At 42.7% G+C, this 24,375-nt stretch overlaps 1 protein-coding gene across 1 annotated transcript in view; it reads left to right on the top strand.

The window, feature by feature from the left end:
• The window catches only part of LOC126191212 (hemicentin-1-like), a 314,593-nt gene extending 291,006 nt beyond the window's left edge, over nucleotides 1–23,587 (top strand). Inside the window, exon 9 of the mRNA XM_049932012.1 lies at nucleotides 23,375–23,587. The gene's annotated coding sequence lies outside the window, so the exon portion shown is untranslated. The remainder of the gene's footprint in view (nucleotides 1–23,374) is intronic.
• The last annotated feature ends 788 nt before the right edge of the window (nucleotides 23,588–24,375 follow it).

Here is a 24,375-nt window from a genome sequence, read left to right as displayed (position 1 = left end):
GATCAAATTAAAGGTTGTATGTTCGAGTGTAACTAACAGCCGCTTATTTTGTCCCCTTCCTATAACTTAAACTACCTGTCCTGTCCTGAAGGTTTAGCAGGGCGTCTCACAATTGTCGACCTACAAATGCTTTCCTACAGTGGGACCAGGATAGAAATTCGTTGAGATCCCTGTGGTAAAACAAAAGATGAGCACCGTTGACCGGAACAGAAATTTTGTTGTTTTTGAGGAGTGGAAATCGCAGTGCGTCTTCATTTGAAAAAGTGTACCTTCATCCGAACAAGGTGAACACTATCGATATAAAGTACAAAAGTTGCACACACACACACACAAGTCTGTACTCCAGTGTGCACAAGATGAAAAAGGTGTTAACATGTTAGAATTACGACTTCCTTAAGTTCCTCCCATAAACCATGGACCTTGCCGTTGGTGGGGAGGCTTGCGTGCCTCAGTGATACAAATAGCCGTACCGTAGGTGCAACCACAACAGAGGGGTATCTGTTGAGAGGCCAGACTAACATGTGGTTCCTGAAGAGGGGCAGCAGCCTTTTCAGTAGTTGCAGAGGCAACAGTCTTGATAATTGTCTGATATGGCCTCGTAACACCAATCAAAACGGCCTTGTTCTGCTGGTACTGCGAACGGCTGAAAGCAAGGGGAAACTACAGCCATACTTTTTCCCGAGGGTATGAAGCTTTACTGTATGATTAAATGATGATGGCGTCCTCTTGGGTGAAATATTCCACAGGTAAAATACTCCCCATTCTGATCTCCGGGCGGGGACTACTCAGGAGGACGTTGTTATCAGGAGAAAGAAAACTGGCGTTCTACGGATCGGAGTGTGGAATGTCGGATCCCTTAATCGGGCAGGTAGGTTAAAAAATTTAAAAAAGGAAATGGATAGGTTAAAGTTAGATATAGTGGGAATTAGTGAATTTCTGTGGTAGGAGGAATAAGACTTCTGGTCATGTTAATATAGAGTTATAAATACAAAATCAAATAGGGCTAATGCAGGAGTAGGTTTAATAATGAAAAGGAAAATAGGAATGCCGGTAAGCTACTACAAACAGCATAGTGAACGCATTATTGTAGCCAAGATAGATACGAAGCCCACGCCTACCACAGTAGTACAAGCTTATATGCCAACCAACTCCGCAGATGACGAAGAGATTGACGAAATTTATGATGAGATAAAAGAAATTATTCCGATAGTGAAATAAGACGAGAATTTAATAGTCATGGGTGACTGGAACTCGATAGTAGGAAAAGGAAGAGAAGGAAAGTAGTAAGTGAATATGGAATGGGAGTAAGGAATGAAAGAGGAAGCCGCCTGGTGGAATTTTGCACAGAGCATAACTAACACTTGGTTCAAGAATCATAAAAGAAGGTTGTATAAATGGAAGAGGCCTGGAGATACAGGAAGGTTTCAGATAGATTATATAATGGTAAGACAGAGATTTAGGAACCAGGTTTTAAATTGTAATATATTTCCAGGGGCAGATGTGGACTCTGACCACAATGTATTGTTATGAACTGTAGATTAAAACTGTAGAAACTGCAAAAAGATGGGAATTTGAGGAGATGGGACCTGGATAAACTTAAAGAACAAGAGGTTGTAGAGAGTTTTAGGGAGAACATTAGGCAACAATTGACAATAATGGGGGAAAGAAATACAGTAGAAGAAAATTTTGTAGCTTTAAGAGATGAAATACTGAAGGCAACAGAGGATCTAGTAGGTAAAAAGACGAGGTCTAATAGATATCCTTGGGTAACAGAAGAGATATTGAATGTATTGATGAAAGGAGAAAAGATAAAAATGCAGAGATCGACAGGAAGTGCAAAATGGCTAAGCAGGGATGGCTAGAGGACAAATGTAAGGATGCAGAGGCGCGTATCACTAGGGGTAAGATAGATACTGCCGACAGGAAAATTAAAGAGACCTTTGGAGAAAAGAAAACCACTTGCATGAATATCAAGAGCTAAGATGGAAACCCAGTTCTAAGCGAAGAAGGGAAATCAGGAAGATGGAAGGCGTATATAGAGGGTCTATACAAGGTTGATATTCTTGAGGATAATATTATAGAAATGTAAGAGGATGTAGATGAAGATGAAATAGGAGATATGATATTGCGTGAAGAGTCTGGCAGAGCACTGAAAGACCTAAGTCTAAACAAGGCCCGGAAATAGACAACATTCCATTAGAACTACTGAGGGCCTTGGGAGAGCCAGGCATAACCAAACTCTACCATCTAGTGAGCAAGATGTAGGAGACGGGAGAAATACCCTCAGACTTCAAGAAGAATATAATAATACCAATCCCAAAGAAAGCAGGTGTTGAAAGATATGAAAATTACCGAACTATCAGTTTAATAAGCCAAGGCTGCAAAATACTAACACGAATTCTTTACACACGAATGGAAAAACTGGTAGAAGCCGACCTCGGGGATGATCAGTTTGGATTCCGTAGAAATGGTGGAACACGTGAGGCAATACTGACCCTACGACGTATCTTAGAAAATGGATTAAGGATAGGCAAACGTACGTTTCTAGCATTTGTAGACTTAGAGAAAGCTTTTGACAATGTTGACTGGAATACTATCTTTCAAATTCTGAAGGTGGCAGGGGTAAAATACAGGGAGCGAAAGGCTATTTACAATTTGTACAGAAACCAGATGGCAGTTATAAGAGTCGAGGGGCATGAAAGGGAAAGAGTGGTTGGGAAGGAAGTGAGACGCGATTGTAGCCATTCCCTAATGTTATTCAATCTGTATCTTGAGCAAGCAGTTAAGCAAACAAAAGAAAACTTCGGAATAGGTATTAAAATCCATTGAGAAGAAATAAAAGCTTTGAGGTTCGCCGATGACATTGTAATTCTCTCAGACACGGCAAAGGACTTGGAAGAGCCGTTGAACGGAATGGACAGTATCTTGAAAGGAGAGTATAAGATAAACATCAACAAAAGCAAAACGAGGGTAATGGAATGTAGTCCAATTAAATCGGGTGACGATGGTGGAATTAGATTAGGAAATGAGACACTTAAAGTAGTAAATGAGTTTTGCTATTTGGGGAGTAAAATAACTGACGATGGTCGAAGTAGAGAGGATATATAATGTAGACAGGCAACTGCAAGGAAAGCGTTTCTGAAGAAGAGAAATTTTGTTAACATCGATTATAGATTTAAGAATCGGGAAGTCGTTTAAGAAAGTATTTGTATGGAGTGTAGCCATGTATGGAAGTGAAACATGGACGATAAATAGTTTAGACAAGAAGAGAATAGAATCTTTCGAAGTGTGGCACTACAGAAGAATGCTGAAGATTAGGTGGGTAGATCACATAACTAACGAGGAGGTATTGAATAGAATCGGGGAGAAGAGAAATGTGTGGCACAACTTGACTAGAAGAAGGGATCGGTTGGTAGGACATGTTCTGAGGCATCAAGGGATCACCAATTTAGTATTGGAGGGCAGCGTCGAGGGTAAAATCGTAGAGTGAGACCAAGAGATGAATACACTAAACAGATTCAGAAGGATGTAGGTTGCAGTAGGTACTAGGAAATGAAGAAGCTTGCACAGGATAGAGGACAGTTCCAACAGTAGCAGATGGGTAATGGATTTTTAAAGCATCTAGTTGGAGGGAATTTATTTGAAGGACTGTGTTCTTGTTCTTATTCATATGTTCCAGGATTAATGCACATTTCCATCCAGCATGTAGGAGGCTATGGGGGCAGTCCTCGGCTGCATGCTTGCAAACTACACGGCTGTTAAACTCATAGCGGTCAAACACCAATAACTCGAGCATAGAAGACATTCTGCAGGATGGCCTTCAATGGTATATATCGAGTATACGAATATGCTTACGCCGAAGCGAATTGGTGTCAACTGAACGTCTCTTGCGTTTTGGGAGAGTGAATGCCTAATGATGAATATCTTGGCAGTTGGCGCATGCGCATGAGCATGTACTACTGGTTACGAGATGAATCCTGACTCCATTCCTCTGCATTGCCGAAATCTGGTGAACAGAATTCTTGTGCTTATTACCACGACACTCGTCCATTACCATGCTCTTCCATATCTGATGTAGTGCGGTGTGGCTACAGTCCTCTCTCGAATGTCTACATGTACCGCAGCTATTTAAAGCTGCTCTGTCCCCCACTTTCACCTCAATGATCGAACACATGGCGAAGACTGAATGTGCATTTAAGGTCATAACAGCAGTTGAGTGGCTCAGTTGACTTTTCTCCCAGCCATCTTGAATGACGTCACAGGGGGCGCTCTCTGGTGTCATGACTATGAACTAACACGTGCGTGGTATAATAAATAATAATAAATGTTAATAAATGACAATAAATGATAATAAATAATAATAAATGATAATAAATAATAATGAGAAGCCCGCCATTATCCGGTTGGAATTTGAATTAGTGAATGTAGCCCAATTGGTCTATTTTCCGAAAAATTCAAAATTCCCGTCATTTTTTCTGGAGGTTATGTTAGTGGACATAGCATAATTGGCCTATTTTCCCCCAAAAAGCCGCCATCTTGTATGACATCATGCACTGTTGGCAAGTCTGAATGCCCCCATCTTGGATGACGTCATCGCTGGCATCTTAAATAAATTTGGCAACAATGGAGAGTGGGGTGACATAAACTTTGTCCCACTACTATTGTTGTCATACAGTCATGTTACTAATTCCTCGCCCCCCACAAGAATTGTGCAGCAATAAGTATAAATATGGTGATGCTTCTTCACATCAGAGGCATTCCACGATGTCGCCTCAAGGTTTGAAAATAGTCGCGGAAGTGTAGGGCCTTTAAGACAATCTGGACAATTTTGGCTTTGATGAGCTGTGTACCTTGCGTTTACCAACACTGGATGAGTATTGTCAATGTTTTCAACGATCCTTACTTCACCTACAACGCTCAGAACAGCGCAGAGTGCGAAGACTCGACGGACTGCTTCCTGATTAACGTGCAATTACCACGGAAATCGGTTTAACAATGGCGAACTGTGGCATTAAGAAATGGTGATATCGCGCCAAACCTACAATCTTAACGAGAACATTGCTTACGTCAAACGCCATGATGACGTTTTGTGGCTCCATGACAGTGTGTCAATATGGAAAACATGAAGATTATATCTGGCCACCTATTTGAAGACTCAGAAAAGAGAATAGTGGTGGACACAGAAGAGACCATATGTATGCTTCATGAAATGTACCAACACATTTATATTAAATTATGAATAGATGAATTTGTCATTTATTTAAAGCTGTGCTTTCTTTGCTTTTTTTATTCACATCCTCTTCCTCCTCCTCTTACGGGATCCATATACACGGTGACTATATGAACTATTGAACTACATGAAAAAAAAACATACATTAGTTCCAGACTACGGCGTGCATATACTTTATTCAACATGTTAACGTCACTAAAGATACTCGGATATAGCTTATGACATGTTCGATATGCCTGCCATCATAGGTGATGAGGCGGCGCGAGCAACTAACGAAGTTCTGCATCACCCACTGAAGTGTCAGAACATCGATGCTGTCGATGACCTCCTGAAAGGCTGTTTGCGGCTCAGCAACAGTTTTGGGGTTATCGCTGTACACCTTGTCTTTAATGCAGCCCCCCAAAAAGGAGTCACTTGCATTCAGACCTGGAAAATTTGGCGGCCAATCGAGGCCCATGCCAGTGGTCTCTGGATACCCCAGAGTCAGAATGCGTTCCCCAAAGTGCTCCTCCAGAACATGGGATCGATCTCTGTCTTTCACCTTGTAGAAATCAAGGTCACTTTGGATAATGGGGATGAAGTCATCTTCCAAAACCTTCACGTACCATTTGGTAGTCACCATGCCATCAAGGAATATCTCACCGATTATTCTGTAACTGAACATTGCACACCACACAGTCATCTGTTGAGAGTGAAGAGACTTCTTGATCGCGAAATGCGATTTGGCAGTCCCCCAAATGTACCAATTTTGCTTGTTGACGAACCCATCCAAATGAAAGTAGGATTTGTCGCTAAACCAAACAATACAGTTCCCATGAAGCCCCGCAACCAAACGTGCAGTTTCAACATCCGAACGCAAACTGTTCAGAAGTTATGACGACTTCATTTCATATAGTTCAACAATTGTACCGCTGGGTACTAGAGCTATAATTTTAGAAGCTCCCCACGTAAACATGTCTCCGAAAGTGCCCCCCACCCCCCACCCCCCACCCCCCTTTCTGCTGTCTACAGCCACCTCCAAGAGCCAATATGTACTTCACTGGGTACTGTAAGTGACTAACAATTTAATACATGAACTGAGATACATACCTGTTACGGAAAATGTATGTTCTTCACTATCACTGCGACAGCTATGTCACAACCCCATTTTAAAATACAGATGTGTCTCAGTGCAGCCAGTGCTCAGCTCTGAGATGCTCTGGCTGGTCAGTCCCAGGCAGCCACAGGCACCTCCACACTGGCTACGAGCTATATGGCTGCCTGGGAAGTACCTTTCCTTTGATCACAGGATGTTATCACCATCCTGTGTGAACTCGATTCACTCACACCTACACATGCATGAATCAACCTTCGTAAGCAGCAGTACGCATATTCATTTCCTGTTGGCTCAAATATGCGGCTCTCAGCTATAAAAAGGGCCACTTGGGTCCCGACGAACATTATGGTCTGATTGCTGATATGAGTCACATGCCTTCTTTCTGATAGTAAGTAGAATGACAAAGCGACTCTTTGGTGCTTCTCGGTAGCTATACAAGCATTCATTCCCTAATCAGCAGACTGGCTGGTGTAAATGTCTAGTGTTTGTCAAAATTAACCTTCCCAAAATTCGCTTCATTCCCATTGAGTTGTTTTCAGTATGAACTACTGTTACCCTGTTCTCTTGTTTTCGTTCATACCTAGACCCTGACAGCGTTCTGAGCACTTGAAGCGTCGCATAGCTGCTGTTGATGACGATGGCGTTGCTAATAAGGGCCACAGAGTGTGTGAATAATGCAGTTATCCCTTATGCTTTTTTGTTTCTATACACTGTAGAATTCTTCAACGAGATAGCAGACATGGGTATGGATTCCATACCACAGCTGAATCCTACAACTTTTAACTCAGTGCCATCATGGATGCTTATTGTAATTACCAATCATGATGATGATGATGATTATGATCATGTGTAGGGGATCCCCATACTACAGCCAATGCCATTCTCCATTGGGAGCTCATGGGCCACGCCCCCATGCCACATGGAGTGAATATGTTAGAAGTGGTTCTTTCTACAATGCGCCACACAATTGCATGCAGTCTTTACTAATACGATATGTTCTTTTCTGTTTGTAGTTGAGAATATTTTACTACAGCCTACGACACCCCTCTCCAGCAATAATTGGGAATGAAGACAGTTATCGAGCAGCGAATATGTGAGTTGTACTTCTTTCTATTCTTGTACAATAGTACTAACACGCAACACAACTGCATGCATGGATTATTAATGTGATGTAATGTTTCCTCTAGGTGCACTCGATGAAATGAGTCAAGGAACTGTCAACACATAGACAGACCTGAACTGAATAATGCTGCAGACATTTACTAATAAGGTACCACAGACTGATTCAGATGCAGCTGCCCAACCCATCGCTGCAAAGATGTACCCACAACTTGGCCACGTCTGGACATGCAGCAACTTGGTCCATCATCGATGATAATGCATGTGCAGCCAAACTTGCAGCAGTCTGCTCATTAATCTTGGATGTACCTGTGGCCAAATGTGACGAAACCTAGACCACCATCTGTGATGTAGCCCAGGCCATCATCGCACCAGGCCAGTCTGTGGCACGGGATCACAACTCCAACCAATTTTCCATGGTCTGGGCAACAATCACTATGGTCTGGCTCCTACCGCAAACATCGCCAACCTCACCAAGGAAGTGGGGGGGGGGGGGGGGGGGGGGGAAATCGAGTTACATCCACCTTCTGAATGATATTGCTGCTAAATGCTGTTGTGTTAATATCCAGAATCGTGATGAGAGGAAGTATACTGCTAGAAAGGTCGATTCTGGCTAGCAATAGAAATGATCAGAAAGATTCACAGGGCACAAGTAAATGTGTAACTTCTGATGACTACAGTCGTTATAATATCCAAAACGTCTTATTCCCGATATAACTGCATGACCTAACAAAATTTGAGAGGCAGAACCATGATCATTCAGTTTATAAACAATAAAATAAAGACATCAGCACATGGTGCACAACAAAAGGGTCAAACATAAAATGGTTGGTCCTCCCCATTTTTCCAATTTAGCCACTCAAGACTCCAAACAGGAGACCCGTTGCTATACTCTGAGGGTCAGAGGCAACAATATGTGTGTATCAAAACCATCCAGTATCTTTGTTGTAGATGCCTGAACTCATTTACAGAGAATAAGTATCCTGAAAGGCGCCTCATTGATTCCTCAATGCAGGAAGTTGGACCTGTGGAAATGCCTTTTGAGGATAAAAACTTCTTAAAAGTTAAGAATGCACACCACCATGAGCAATGTCGCTTGTCATTTACATCGAGTACATAAACTTTTAGACAATATAGTTGTATGGAGATAAACAGAGATTACTTTACTTATAATCAATTATTAAAAATGACAGTCACAATCGCATATTTATTTTGCCGGTTACCAATCGTGCACAGGCAGGGTGACGCCTCCAGCGGACGACCAAATGGTGTAAATTGCCCTGAAGATGACTCCATATCGGGTTGAAACCGGTTGGCAGCAAAATAAATAATGCGATTGTGACTGTCACTTTAAATAATTGATTACATCGAGTGCATCTAGCTCCTATGGTATGCTGTGAAGGCGAGCCTTTTGCCTCCCATTCTTCATTTGCAGAACAGCAATAACATATGTGATGGCATATCAAGCTGCATGCTTCTATGATTTAGTTACAGTAAATTCGAATCTTATATTGGGAATAATCCTGCAAGATATTTGCTGTCTGAGCTCGTAAAACTTGCGTGAGGGGTTAATGAGATTTACTGCAACGACGTCCTCATGATCGATTCGCATTAGAATGATACTTCGTACAAGTAGTGCTGCCATTGGATAGTGAAGTGAGAGCTCCACATATTGGCCATTTTCATCTAATGGGAACGTTTTGTGGCACAGCAAACATAGCATGAAACTTGTGCCAACTCCCACAGCATATATCCATTTATTACCCATTTTGAGGAAGTATGATGTTCACATTCTCTTTTAACACGTGGGTTGAAGAGTGATAAAGTCAGTTTCATTCCTGTCCTGTGTTGATAACATCTCCTTTTCTGAGGGAGTCACGCTGAGAATAATGGTCTGCTTCCTGCATTTGCTTCATTTCACAGATGCACCTCTTCAGAAACTTTCTTGGATGATGCATCAACGGATACGCATATCACCAGTGCCACACACCCTGATGATGTATAGTTTCAAATTGTGAGAAACCTTCCGCATGAATACCTAGACTTCAAGGAGAGGCTCTACGAAACCACATTGCCTGACATAACCTGCATTCTCCAGTAAAATAACAGGCACTGATGTAATAGATTTTGCATTATGATTGGCATGATCTCGTATACCTGTTCCTGGACATTTTCAAGAAGTTCTGGAGTATATGCTTGGGAGCATAAAAATTAGATGCCGCCTTCTATTTCACTGTACCAAGGCTTTATTGAAACATGATGTTCAGAAAGGCACATATCGGCATTTAATTTTGGACTGATGTTGACATGATGCTCTTCATTGCATGCATGATACATTGGCGGACTTTGCCACTGTGCGCACAGTTCTATCAAGGCAAGTAACCACTAACGAGTGAATTACAGGGCAACTAACAATCGAAGTTACGTGCTCACCTGGATATAAACAACTTGTATGGGTACGCCATGCCACAATGTATGCATTTTAGAGGGCTCCAACCGCCTCCTGAAGAGGATATCGTTAGTTTGAAGTCATAGATTTATGATGTGGCTTAGGATGCTGGTGAAAAATATAGTGTGGAGGTACAACTGGCATATCACACCCACTTGGATGAAGATGACAAGGAATTGCTACTGTTTCTGTAACACGAAACCTCCACCTACGTGTCAGGTTGGGGAAGCAACTTCTTAGTATCACCTACGAAATCCCCTGTACTCTGCGTTGTTTTTTGAAAGAGTGCATTTACATTAACTCCGAATAGAGTGCTCTCGCAATGTGTGACTCTGAAATAGATTTTTACAAGTTAATGAGACACATCGTTTTCAGAAAAAAAATCATGAAAATGTTAAAGAACATCGCGAAATTCATTTTGTTTACCAGTGTGATGGGCGTTATGTCGCAAGAGATTACATGGACAGGGCCAAATACGAGCAGGCCACCATCTTCAGTGAAGGACTATTTACTGTGGTGATGGCCAAGGCTTCAGTGGACTTCATGAAGCCTGTCTTTACTAATGTCTGTGTTCTAGACCACATTCACAGCTTTCACCACAAGTTTGTGAAGCCATACTTCACGGATCACTTTAGATGAATACAGACAGTTTCATCTAATGGGCAAAGGCCAGTGATTCGTATCAAGTACACTCCTGGAAATTGAAATAAGAACACCGTGAATTCATTGTCCCAGGAAGGGGAAACTTTATTGACACATTCCTGGGGTCAGATACATCACATGATCACACTGACAGAACCACAGGCACATAGACACAGGCAACAGAGCATGCACAATGTCGGCACTAGTACAGTGTATATCCACCTTTCGCAGCAATGCAGGCTGCTATTCTCCCATGGAGACGATCGTAGAGATGCTGGATGTAGTCCTGTGGAACGGCTTGCCATGCCATTTCCACCTGGCGCCTCAGTTGGACCAGCGTTCGTGCTGGACGTGCAGACCGCGTGAGACGACGCTTCATCCAGTCCCAAACATGCTCAATGGCGGACAGATCCGGAGAACTTGCTGGCCAGGGTAGTTGACTTACACCTTCTAGAGCACGTTGGGTGGCACGGGATACATGCGGACGTGCATTGTCCTGTTGGAACAGCAAGTTCCCTTGCCGTTCTAGGAATGGTAGAACGATGGGTTCGATGACGGTTTGGATGTACCGTGCACTATTCAGTGTCCCCTCGACGATCACCAGTGGTGTACGGCCAGTGTAGGAGATCGCTCCCCACACCATGATGCCGGGTGTTGGCCCTGTGTGCCTCGGTCGTATGCAATCCTGATTGTGGCGCTCACCTGCACGGCGCCAAACACGCATACGACCATCATTGGCACCAAGGCAGAAGCGACTCTCATCGCTGAAGACGACACGTCTCCATTCGTCCCTCCATTCACGCCTGTCGCGACACCACTGGAGGCGGGCTGCACGATGTTGGGGCGTGAGCGGAAGACGGCCTAACGGTGTGCGGGACCGTAGCCCAGCTTCATGGAGACGGTTGCGAATGGTCCTCGCCGATACCCCAGGAGCAACAGTGTCCCTAATTTGCTGGGAAGTGGCGGTGCGGTCCCCTACGGCACTGCGTAGGATCCTACGGTCTTGGCGTGCATCCGTGCATCGCTGCGGTCCGGTCCCAGGTCGACGGTCACGTGCACCTTCCGCTGACCACAACATCGATGTACTGTGGAGACCTCACGCCCCACGTGTTGAGCAATTCGGCGGTACGTCCACCCGGCCTCCCGCATGCCCACTATACGCCCTCGCTCAAAGTCCGTCAACTGCACATACGGTTCACGTCCACGCTGTCGCGGCATGCTACCAGTGTTAAAGACTGCGATGGAGCTCCGTATGCCACGGCAAACTGGCTGACACTGACGGCGGCGGTGCACAAATGCTGCGCAGCTAGCGCCATTCGACGGCCAACACCGCGGTTCCTGGTGTGTCCGCTGTGCCGTGCGTGTGATCATTGCTTGTACAGCCCTCTCGCAGTGTCCGGAGCAAGTATGGTGGGTCTGACACACCGGTGTCAATGTGTTCTTTTTTCCATTTCCAGGAGTGTAATTAGGTACTATCCCAAAACATATGAATTGTCTGGATATGCAGCCAATAATCCTATAAAAATAATAGTTCAAATCATGAAACTTATTGGCCTGATAAAAGACGAGACGAATAGGTTGTAGACAGTGGAGACTGTGGGGCTCAGATCTGTTAAGAATGTATTGTCTGTAGACGCGGGTGCCACCAGAGGTGCCTCAAAGGCTCTCATGAATGCAGGTAACACGAGGTGTCTAGTTGAGAGCATTGGCACAGCTTCGCACATGATACGCCAGGTAATATTCAGAGCACGGGATCATGAGGTAATTCATACATAGTAGATGTATACATACGACTTTGGTTGCATGAACTATTTGTCATTGTTGTATGTGGGTGTGTATGTGTGTGTGTGTGTGTGTGTGTGTGTGTGTGTGTGTGAGTGTGTGTGTGTGTGTTTGGTTTTTCTTCACCTGATGTGCTAGTCCAAATTTCCCTTTATACACTGTATGTAGGAAGAACAATGATTGAAATATGAGTAGAAAGGAGCGACCAGCAACGCAAATATTATACATGTAAATTGATGAAAGGAATCAAAAAGAAAATGATGAAAATGTATACAGGCAGATTATGGAAAATGCAGTTCTTTTTCCTTCCTATTGTACCTGACAGTTATAAGTCTTCAGAAATAAAGTCTTTGTGAATAATACCTATGTATATGTATGTGTAAATACACAAAGAAATAAAAACTATTGAAAAAAGCCTTGTATCAAAACCCTACTGTGTAAACAACAAATGACTGTAAAAACTTGGTAGTAAAAAGCAAATTATTATATATAAAAATAGATTATATTTATAATGAATAGCATTGTAAAAAGAAAAAGAAAACATAGAACAGTAAACAATATATTGCAAAAAAGAAATAGAATAATAATAAATTATTAGTTTATTTCCAAAACCTGCCACTACTGAATTATTCTTGATACTAATTTGCTTATAACAAACCGCATACTCTTCCCGCGATACTCGGGCCTAGGATGAAGAGGCCTTTACAGGTGAGCTAGTTATAAAGTCTGATAAGGTGGAAGAGGGGGAGTTCAAATCTTATTGGCCTTAATGTGCTTTCATTATTCTAGGAATTCCCCACCAATTTTATATCACATGACAAGGGTCTAGATGTCATAACCTTGAATACAAGTAGTCCAGTTAGCTAAGGTGTGTGGACAGGATAACATGATCAGTGTCGAAGTCGGCAGTGACCTTGAAGATAACTTCCACAATTGCCTAATGTGTGTTGCTGTACCCCTGGATGATCTTGACCAATTGCCTATGATTCCCTGGAGGGTGAAAATGAATATAAGTCGCCCAAGTGACGTTGAGATAAGATCGTTATCTGATCTGAATCCCCCCTTGATAGCCCAATAACGGCCACGTGCAAGTCTTTCAATTGGACGCCACATTGGCGTCTTGTATGTCTGTACCTTACACCAGTACTCCTACTGGCAGTAGAGCACCTACAATTAAATCCGAACCTTATATCGCTTCTGGCGAATCATCATCATCATCATCGTCATCATCATCTCAGCTTTTTCTCACATCACGTGGGGTCGGCGTTGATCTGCTGGATCCTTCTCTTCCATAAATTCCTATCCAGTGCTTCTTTTCTGAGCCATTCTTTCTCGAATAGGTCCCCTGTTACCTTGTCTTTCCATGTCAGTTCGTCTTCTCGTTGATCCTTCGATTTCTAGAACTCTTCTCCCCACGTAGTACTCACCTCTTCTCTATACATGTCCATACCATCTTAGCCTACTTTCTTGGATCTTCTTCCCTATGGGCCCCACTTTCGCTGTTCCCCTGATGTACTCATTCCTTAGTCCATCCTTTCGTGTCACCCCACTCATCCTCCTTATCATTCTCATTAATGCCACTTCCATCTTTTGGTCTTGGGCTTTTGTAATTGGACAAGTTTCTGCACTATACAGCATCGCAAGCCTCACCATAAACTTGTAAAGCTTTCCTTTCATTGCCCGCATCTCGTGGTCGTGCGGTAGCGTTCTCGCTTCCCACGCCCGGGTTCCCGGGTTCGATTCCCGGCGGGGTCAGGGATTTTCTCTGCCTCGTGATGGCTGGGTGTTGTGTGCTGTCCTTAGGTTAGTTAGGTTTAAGTAGTTCTAAGTTCTAGGGGACTTATGACCACAGCAGTTGAGTCCCATAGTGCTCAGAGCCTTTCCTTTCATTATGCAAAAAATGGCTCTGAGCACTATGGGACTTAACATCTGTGGTCATCAGTCCCCTAGAACTTAGAACTGCTTAAACCTAACTAACCTAAGGACATCACACACATCCATGCCCGAGGCAGGATTCGAACCTGCGACCGTAGCGGTCACGCGGTTCCAGACTGAAGCGCCTAGAACCGCACGGCCACACCGGCCGGCGCTTCATTATGCAGCTAGCATTCGTATCACACAATACTCCGCACAGTTCCCTCAGGTTCATCCATCCAATATTTATCCTGTGCTGTATTTCGGCCTCCAGTCCTCCATCAATTTGCTTGTAAGAGCCTAGGAATTTAAATTTCTTGACCAGCGTCAGTTGTTCTTCTGGCAGGTAATGTATAGATCTTTGGCATCCTTTGTACACACATACTCCGTTTTCACCCTTCTAATTCTCATTCGCCTTGCCTCTAGAGCTTCTCGTGTCTGTTCAAGCTTGTCTTGAAGTGCCTTCTTTTCACAGATTACAATATCATCGGCAAACATCATGCTCCTAGGTGCCCCTTTTTTCACATCTTTGACTAGTACATCCATGACAAGGTCAAAGAGATGTGGGCTGAGAGCAGATGCCTGATGTATTGCTACTCTCACTATAAATGCCTTTGTTGCACCTGCACTGCTCCTGACTTGTGTCATTGCACCTTCATACATGTCTTCTACCACCTTGGTATTCTTTTCTGGCAGGCACTTACTTCGCAGACACCTCCATCACTCTTGCCTGGGCACTCTGTCATAGGCCTTCTCAAAACCGATAAAGGCCATATGCTGCTCGGCTTTTACTTATCTGTGCCTCTCTATCAGTTGCATAGTGCAAATATTGCGTCGGTAGTTCCTCTTCCTTGCATAAATACAAACTGTTCTTCACATACTTGAGGTTCTAGACGCAACCTCTTCTCAGTTATCCTTTCCCAGATCTTCATTGTGTGGGACATCAGTTTTATCCCACTACAATTGACACAGTTTTGGATATCCCCTTTTCGCTTATATATGGGAACTACACTCCTGGAAATGGAAAAAAGAACACATTGACACCGGTGTGTCAGACCCACCATACTTGCTCCGGACACTGCGAGAGGGCTGTACAAGCAATGATCACACGCACGGCACAGCGGACACACCAGGAACAGCGGTGTTGGCCGTCGAATGGCGCTAGCTGCGCAGCATTTGTGCACCGCCGCCGTCAGTGTCAGCCAGTTTGCCGTGGCATACGGAGCTCCATCGCAGTCTTTAACACTGGTAGCATGCCGCGACAGCGTGGACGTGAACCGTATGTGCAGTTGACGGACTTTGAGCGAGGGCGTATAGTAGGCATGCGGGAGGCCGGGTGGACGTACCGCCGAATTGCTCAACACGTGGGGCGTGAGGTCTCCACAGTACATCGATGTTGTCGCCAGTGGTCGGCGGAAGGTGCACGTGCCCGTCGACCTGGGACCGGACCGCAGCGACGCACGGATGCACGCCAAGACCGTAGGATCCTACGCAGTGCCGTAGGGGACCGCACCGCCACTTCCCAGCAAATTAGGGACACTGTTGCTCCTGGGGTATCGGCGAGGACCATTCGCAACCGTCTCCATGAAGCTGGGCTACGGTCCCGCACACCGTTAGGCCGTCTTCCGCTCACGCCCCAACATCGTGCAGCCCGCCTCCAGTGGTGTCGCGACAGGCGTGAATGGAGGGACGAATGGAGACGTGTCGTCTTCAGCGATGAGAGTCGCTGCTGCCTTGGTGCCAATGATGGTCGTAAGCGTGTTTGGCGCCGTGCAGGTGAGCGCCACAATCAGGACTGCATACGACCGAGGCACACAGGGCCAACACCCGGCATCATGGTGTGGGGAGCGATCTCCTACACTGGCCGTACACCACTGGTGATCGTCGAGGGGACACTGAATAGTGCACGGTACATCCAAACCGTCATCGAACCCATCGTTCTACCATTCCTAGACCGGCAAGGGAACTTGCTGTTCCAACAGGACAAATGAGCATATTACGCTTTTAAGAATTGGTGTACAATAGGAAAGTTATTAAACTGAATAAAGTTTGGTCCGCGTATGCAAACGCCTCACTTGTTCAATCTCTGTCTGGAATATCATGCCGAGAGACAAAGGAAAGCGAGCCTTAGACTGTCTGAGATGTAAGGTAAGTTATGTGTCACACATTATACCAGTAACTTTGTATTTAAAATTCATTTCTTTAGTCACTTATTTACTGCTGGCTCAACATGTTATGCCCCCCTTTACTTTGTATTACAAGTCGTTTGAAATTTAATCCATTATTGTACGACGGCTGTTTGTGAATGTTCCCGCCACTGCCTGGCGTGGCGAATAATTGACTGATTTTAGACAGCATTGTCCCGGCTCGGTAGGATTCTGCATGCTCTGTTGCCTGTGTCTATATGCCTGTGGTTCTGTCAGTGTGATCATGTGATGTATCTGACCCCAGGAATGTGTCAATAAAGTTTCCCCTTCCTGGGACAATGAATTCACGGTGTTCTTATTTCAATTTCCAGGAGTGTAGTTTACTGCTTCTCTATGCATGCGGTATTCTTCCACCTTTCCAGATCTTCTGCATTATATCCCAGAGACTATCCGTTCCCTGTTCTCCAAGATTTATCCATGGTTCTATTGGGATTTGGTCTGCCCCTAGGGCCTTCCAATTTTTCATTTTCTTCATCGCGTGTTCGGCTTCTTCCCTACTTGTACTTGGGTCATTCCTTCATTTATATCTCCATCCCCATAATTCTCTCGTACATTTTACTCTTTCAATGGCCTCTCGAAGTACTGCCACCACCTATTCAGAATTTTCTCAAGCTCGTGTTATACCACACCTGATTCCACCTTTATCTGCCTCATTGATGTTACGTCCTTGGTCGCCTTATCTCTTGGTTTAGCAATCCGTAGGAGTGGCCTGCCTTCCTGTTGCAATCTTGTGAGCTGCCATATACTCCTGTATTACTGTTAATTTCCGTTGTTTTTTGCATCTTTCTTCAATTTTATCGCTTTCTGAACCTCCTCATTCCACCACCATGCCTCCTTATCTTCTGGTGGTCCCTTTCCTGTTGTTACACCCAGCACGTCTTTTCCAGCTATTGTAATTACATTGCTACTATAACTCCACCATTCCTGTACATCCTTTGGTAATTTCACTTCTCTTAATACTGTTTCTTTCAATTTTTCTCGCAACACCTCGTCTTTCAGTTTCCACCACTTTATTCTTCGTTCTCCTCGCTTGATACATTTACGTCTTTTCCTCACTACCATTTCATAATCCCCACTACGAGTTTGTGTTACCCAGTCACACTTTCACTGTATATAACCTTGGCATTCTCTATTTCCTTTATGTGTTTCCTTCTGGACAACAAGTAGTCTAACTGACTTTTATGGTCTCCACTCCTGTACGTTATAAGTTTTTCTTATAAGTTGTTCTCTTCTACGATTGATGTAGGTTTTGGCGATCATTAGGTCAAAAGATAGAGTGTATTCTGCAATCTTTTGACGTGCTGCATTTCTTTCTCCATAACACCAGCCACCATGAATTCTGTCTTCCGCACTCCTCCTCTCATCAACATGCCCATTTAAATTCGCTCCTGGCGAATCGCCACATCATAAAGAGGTAAAGGCAGACTGAAAAGTTCCCGTGGTTCAACCAGTATTCGAGCCAGCAACTTTGCAGCTCCCAAGTACGCTCATTACATCCAGACAGAAATCACGACTTCAGTAATAAAAGAATAACTTTTTTTTAAGTTTCCACGAGAGATAGTAGTTTCTGTGCGATGTAACGGATGATGAAAAATTAACGTGCACCCCCGAGATTGTATCACCTTTCCTTACTAATCACCTACGCTACCTGTCACAGACAACAAGTTAAGTAAGATGAATACACTACTAAGTTATAGCTGAGTACAGGATGGCCTCTTACGAAATGCTTTTCTGCAAAATAAAATAACGTTCTCATATTTAAAAATCTAATATTATAAAAAAAATAAGAATGTTGTTCAGGCTGAGTGAATATGTTTCATTAAGATCTTCACTGTTGTTGTTCCATCAGTCGACAGTTGCTAGTAATGTTATATGAACGCTTTTGAGGATATGTCCATGTGCAACTGAACAAGAATAACTTAAATTTTGTCATATGCGTACCGCCTTGTTGAAACGTCTTCAGTATCATTCTGTTGGTGTAGCTTCACAGGCGTGCACGCAGTTCTGTTGGTCAAGCTGATCTTCGGCTTCCAGTTGACAGTGGAAGTGGGGAAACTGCTTCACCAGCCGGGCAGCAAGGACGTCTCTAGTGTCACAGCAACACACATTGCCACTGAAGATGCTTCAGTTAATTGAGTAAAAACGCGTGTGAGTGACATAAATTGCAGATATTAACTTGCACAAAGTTAGGACCTAAACAGTGTTTAAAGAAACGGTTTCATTATGTGTAACCTCAATTAATATTAAGTCCAATAAGCTCAATGACATGTAATTCAAAATTATAGATACATTCTTAATGTATTACTGCAGAACAGAATCAAATGTAATTCGATACTGATTTCCTCCACTCCATCGTGGAGCTATACAGAAAATAAGGACCGTACATCCATCTATAGTACATCCATCTATGACCTGATGTTCCAGAATGATTGAATGTCTTGATGGTATGAGCATCCTTGCTGATATTCACTTTGCAGACGTAATCAGCCAATAGGAAGCCGCCAGGTTTTGTGATAGTGAATCATCATACAACGGTGGTGTCAACAAGCTCGTCTCTTGTTGGGAGAAATGTGTTCGTCACCAGGATGATTATGCTGAGAACTAAGTATGTGGACGTGGAGATTAAAGATGTTGAACATTAATAATGTTTCCTTTATTTAAAAAGTTTTGAGAGTTTTCACATTAAAAATTCGGGAACATTACTTTTGAGTAATCCTCGTAATTTCATACGACATTTCATCTAAGTGAAACTCGTTTTGGTACACGTATTTCCCATATAGCAGTTTAATAATTGATTAACAAATCACAGAACTCCTCTTCGCAAGTTCGTAGCATTTCACAGGTCAACAGCTTCTTTCAGATCTTTCCACCGCTCCCACGGTGGAAGCCGGTCTTCTAAATGTAGCAAGCTGCCTTTCTCCGCAAAGCAGCTAACACAACTAGCAACGCGGAGCCTCCAGTGTTAAGTGTATCTAACGTGGATGGAACGATAGCGCAACAGTCCTAGGTATGCAGGAATTCGTCGATGTAATTAGGAACAATTAAACAACAAATTTACTTATATTGTAAATAGTTTCATTATGTATTTGTTGCCTAGCTCAATGTTCTTACAAGAGGAGCGTAGAGATTAAAAATAGAATCAGAATGACCGTTGCCTGCCTAGACTTACGAAGATGCGGTTAGCAGCATCCTTGTACCGACGAGATTAGCAATAGGGCCTGTTTCTTAGAATTCGTGGCTACTGACTGGTCCGACACTTTAAACATGTACTACAAGTGTTAAATTTTAGTACCTGCATTTAGTTTTGTTTCTTTAGTCGGCGATGGATTTACACTAATTTTATTCAATTTTGTCGTGGAGATTATATTGTACTAACCAATCTAATTTGCTAAATAACAATCTTACTACCACAATTCGTGCGAGAACTATGTGGAAGGTAAGTTTTATTCATATATAAAAAGGCGATATTACATTAATGTTTCTTTTCAATCCTCGCAATACCAGGGAAGGGAGGGGCGGGGGGAGAGAAAATTACTTTATGCCCACTTTTCGAAAATACACTATGTGATCACAAGTATCCGGAAACCTGACTGAAAATGACTTACAAGTTCGTGGCGCCCTCCATCGACAATGCTGGAATTCAATATGGTGTTGGCCCACCTTTAGCCTTGATGACAGCTTCCACTTTCGCAGGCATACGTTCAATCAGGTACTGGAAAGTTTCCTGGGGAATGGCAGCCCATTCTTCACGGTGGCACTAAGGAGAGGTATCGATGTCGGTCGGTGAGGCCTGGCACGAAGTCAACGTTCCAAAACGTCCCAAAGGTATTGTATAGGATTCAGTTCAGGACTCTGTGCAGGGATGGGTTTGTCGTGTAACCACTCCGCCACAGGCTGTGCATTATGAATATGCTGAAAGATGCAATCGCCATCCCCGAATTGCTCGTCAACAGTTGGAAGCAAGAAGGTGCTTGAAACATCAATGTAGGCCTGTGCTGTGATAGTGCCACAAAAAACAACAAGGGGTACAAGACACCTCCATGAAAAACACGACCACACCATAACACCACCGCCTCCGAATTTTACTGTTGGCACTACAGACGCTGGCAGATGTTCACCGGGCATTCGTCATACCCACACCCTGCCATCGGATCGCCACATTGTGTACCGTGATTCGTCACTTCACACAACGTTTGTCCACTGTTCAATCGTCCAATGTTTACACTCCTTACACCAAGTGAGGCGTCATTTGGCATTTACCGACGTGATGTGTGGCTTATGAGCAACCGGTCGATCATGGAATCCAAGTTTTCTTACCTCCCACCTGTCTTAGTACTTGCAGTGGATCTTGATGCAGTTTGGAAATCCTGTGTGGTAGTCTGGATAGATATATGCCTATTATACATTAGAACCCTCTTCAATGGTCGGCGGTCTCCGTCAGTCAACAGACGAAGTCGGTCTGTACGATTTTGTGCTCTACGTGTCCCTTCACGTTTACACTTCACTTTCACACTGGAAACAGTGTATCTAGAGATGTTTATGAGTGTGGAAATCTCGCATACAGACGTATGACACAAGTGACACCCAATCACGTGACCACGTTCGTAGTCCGTGAGTTCCGTGGAGCACCCCATTCTGCTCTCCCATGGTGTCTAATGCCTACTGAGGTAACTGATATGGAGTATCTGGCAGTAGATGGCAGCAAAATGAACCTAAAATGAAAAACGTACGTTTTTGGGGATGTCTGGATACTTATGATCACATAGTGTATTGTAATCTCGTCATGACTTCATGTCGTACAACTTTCAAGAAATATTCATTTTGTTTAATAATTTGTTACACCAGATTCCGTAACTGTTTTAACTCTTTTAGTAAAACTTTTTCCAAAATTTAAGTCTTAGTAGTGACTGCGACTTTTCGCAACAAATACGATATTCATATTCCGAAGCTCACGACCTTCTTACACGTATGTATATCTTTAGAAAATATGTTGTGAATAAAAGTTAACGTGATTAACGAAATATGTATTTCTTGATTTTTTTTCGCTGGTCATAAAGTACCTGTACTCTTGGTGTATATACTAGGGAAAATGCGTTGGTACTGCTAAGATTGTGCTAACAGATATTTCAAAGTTTTGAGCGCTACTTATATATCTATACCTATATGAGAAGTGCGTTGTTAATAAAAGTTAACGACAATTAACAAAATTTATTAGTTTTTATCGTTTTGGTGGAGAAATAAAGTTTACCACCCTGTTATTACACATTATAGAAAATGTGCTGGTATTGCTAGGGCTAATGTGTCTAACCTAAGAGCACAGCTATCAGTTACTTATCTACACAGTTGTCTCCTTCATTAAAGTACTTGTTTTTCAATGTTGTAGCTGTAGAATTATGTCACTTGTGAGGTAAGCCATGCTTTACCATTCCCCTGTAATTCGTCATCATCGCCAAACTGCTGGGACCGTAGCAATTTTTTCAACTTCGGAAACAGGTTAAAATCACTGCATGGCAAATCAAAGCTGCTCGGAGGATGCTCGTACCGTAACTGATTGTAACTCTTAAACAACGTTTCTGTGCGTGCCACAGTATATGACCTGAAGGTATCGTGTCAACTTCCACATGTCACAGTTTTTTTTTCAAGACTTTGTTTAGGATTTCGCATTAAAATTCAGAGGTAATTATAGTATTTCATTCAATAAAACTGCAAGAACTACTCTTTTTCTGTCCAAACAAGAATATGCCATCACTTTTCGTGCACAAATATTTGGCATTTGGCCGCACATGGCAAGCTATTGTGGTACCATTCCGCATTTCTTCCTTTTTTTTGACATACCTAACTGTCATTTCATTTACCTGTCAGAGTGTGAAGGAGTTCATCCCCTCTCGCATTGTACTGCCTAAGAAACGTTAATGCATCTTCCAACCCCTTCGTCTTTGGACATCAACCATAAGCTCTGGGACCCATAGTGCTCAAAATTTGTTATAACTGATCTTATAAATCACAAGTTCATACATTATTGTCAATAATATGTGAAGGAAACTGACTGATCATTGTTTACTCGTAAACTGCCGATTTCCGTCGGTCCTGTCATAAAAATTTGTAAGAAGTTCACGTGTCGCAAAGGACGGTGGTCCGCTTTTTTCTTCATCATGAATGTTCGTCCGACCATTTCGAAACAAACAGCACAACTTTAGTACAGAGCATTAGCTCATAGTGTTCTCTGCACGTGCTGGACAAGGTGGAAAATCAATGTCTACAGTTTCATGTTATTTCACACGCAAAAGTGGATTACAGCACGTAATTCACAGACTGCGGGATTTTCGACAATAGCGGCCATTTGGGTTACGACGACAACGAGAGCTGAGTCACCGTTCTGCGGCACTACCAGAATCCTACCGAGCCGGGACAATGCTGTCTAAAATCAGTCAATTATTCGCCACGCCAGGCAGTGGCGGGAACATTCACAAACAGCCGTCGTACAATAATGGATTAAATTTCAAACAACTTGTAATAGAAACTAAAGGTGGGCATAACATGTTGAGCCACCAGTAAATAAGTGACTAAAGAAATGAATTTTAAATACAAAGTTACTGGTATAATGTGTGACACATAACTTACCTTACATCTCAGACAGTCTAAGGCTCGCTTTCCTTTGTCTCTCGGCATGATATTCCAGACAGAGGTTGAACAAGTGAGGCGTTTACATACGCGAACCAAATTGTATTCAGTTTAATAACTTTCCTATTGTACACCAATTCTTAAAAGCGTAATATGCTCATTTGCTTGCAAGTTTTCAAGCTTGAAATTATTTTCACGATTTGTTGTACTATATGTCTTCCTTTCTGTTGCACAATATTTCATCATATAACATTCTTTTATGATTCTCGGTAATGGCAGCTGAGTTCACTAATGAAAATTTTCGTGTTTTTCAGTAAGAAGAGTTCCGACGAAGCCATCGGGAAGTGCGGTCTGATGTTTTAGGCCAGTGGTCTCCCCTCCATACGCATCAACTTCTGGTTGGTTGTAATCTTAAAAAACACGAACGTTTTAGCTTACATTTAATCAAAGACTTCGAATTAATAACAGCATACATGTGTAATTATGTGTCCATTGTTTATCAACAGTTTTAACGTTATTGCTCACAAATTCCGTACCAAAAGAAATTTTAAATCTTTTTTATACGTACGTTTTGTAATTTTTTGTAACTGCACAATTTTTACAAAAAACAATAAAAATCTTACATGATTGTTCACTCTACAACTGAATAGTAGCACCAATGTTACAGCTAAGTATGCATTGTTATTAATCTGTTATGAACAACCTTAAACATAATGTATCTGAAATTTTTCCATAAAAATAAAAAAAAAACATGCCAAATTAAAGTTGAAGTATAGTGACAGAGACGAGGTACAAGAAGCTCTTTTTTCCACCACAACCCCTAAGTATACAAACAAGTAGAGAATTATGAAAATTATCGAGAGTATTACCTTTTCAGCTTTTCTCAGTGTCTTTCGCAGTGTCAGAGCTGAAGGCTCCCAAATAAACCCAAAATAAACATATAGCAAACTTCTGTTGATACATGGACCTTACGCAATTTCATTATCCAGTGACTAGTTTTGTACTGACCTTGAATATGAAACGAATAAGAAGAATACTAACAATCAAGAATTTATACTCTCAAATTTGGCTCTTCCTAAGATGAACAGGGAAGATGTCAGTACAGTTGTAAAGCAGAGTTTTACGTCCAACTGTAGGAGATAACACATTAATGTATTATAACTATGACTGGAAGGACATGTTTCCTGTCTTATCAGACAAGAAACAACAAATACGATTTTGATACACATTACTTTTTGTAAGTCTAATTTAGCAATCGCTTCTGTGAGTCACCAGTACAATTATTATGACATACATTTTACAACATTTTTATAGT

This window comes from Schistocerca cancellata, chromosome 6 (assembly GCF_023864275.1).
Source record: "Schistocerca cancellata isolate TAMUIC-IGC-003103 chromosome 6, iqSchCanc2.1, whole genome shotgun sequence".
NCBI lineage: Eukaryota > Metazoa > Arthropoda > Insecta > Orthoptera > Acrididae > Schistocerca > Schistocerca cancellata.
The sequence above is the reverse complement of the archived record's forward strand: the minus strand, read 5'-3'. Positions and strand labels throughout refer to the sequence as shown.